Source organism: Opisthorchis viverrini, assembly GCF_000715545.1.
Source record: "Opisthorchis viverrini unplaced genomic scaffold opera_v5_94, whole genome shotgun sequence".
Classification (NCBI taxonomy): domain Eukaryota; kingdom Metazoa; phylum Platyhelminthes; class Trematoda; order Opisthorchiida; family Opisthorchiidae; genus Opisthorchis; species Opisthorchis viverrini.
In genome coordinates, this window is record NW_008751751.1 from 849,496 (window position 1) to 850,203 (window position 708).

General features: G+C 39.1%; 1 protein-coding gene across 1 annotated transcript in view; it reads right to left on the reverse strand.

Moving 5' to 3' along the window:
* T265_05197 (hypothetical protein) overlaps positions 1–708 on the reverse strand; it is a gene marked incomplete at both ends in the record, with an annotated part of 33,636 nt that overhangs the window by 25,346 nt on the left and 7,582 nt on the right. The gene's annotated exons all lie outside the window — the stretch shown is intronic.

Consider the following 708-nt stretch of genomic DNA (forward strand, 5'->3'; position numbering starts at 1 on the left):
TATATATATATATATATATATATATATATATATATATATAACTAGCCTAAAACTAATGTCTAAACCAGTTACATGGTAGAATGGTGATAGTTGGTGGGTTAGAACCAGATATGATGCAATAGAGAAGCATTTCGCAGTGTTTGTGGGAATTAAATGTTGTCGTCTAAGACGAAAAGTGCTCAACATCGAGTAAAGCTTGTTGGGATGACTAGGGAAGTTCCTCTGTGGGATGTACCGTCAGAAGACCCTATTAGAAAAAGGATCAAACACGACGTTTCACTTAAGACATCTGAGAATAGGTGGCGAATTGTTCTGACTAGTTACTAGTCAGTAGTAAGGCAACTTGACCACTAGCGAACTGTCAAACTTCTCACACCTAGCCATTACCAAAAGCCACATACAGAGAAGCACAAGTGTGGTCAGAAACTGCTGTGGAGCACCAGTATATAAAGGCCAGCGATCGATCCCCACCGCTTCATTAGTCCAAACATCGATAAATATATCATGTGATTAAACTTATCTGAAGCCGAACATCGCTCTTAAAAAAGTACTGAAGTTGTTTCGTTCGAAACAGAAAGGTGGTTGTGTAATACCGTAGCAACAGTAGTCTAACCTACAAACGTTGTTCACGATGTTATGGAAAGACAACCGGTTTAAAATGGTGCGAATGAGAGCTTCAAGACTAATGTCATCAACTCCAAGGAATGC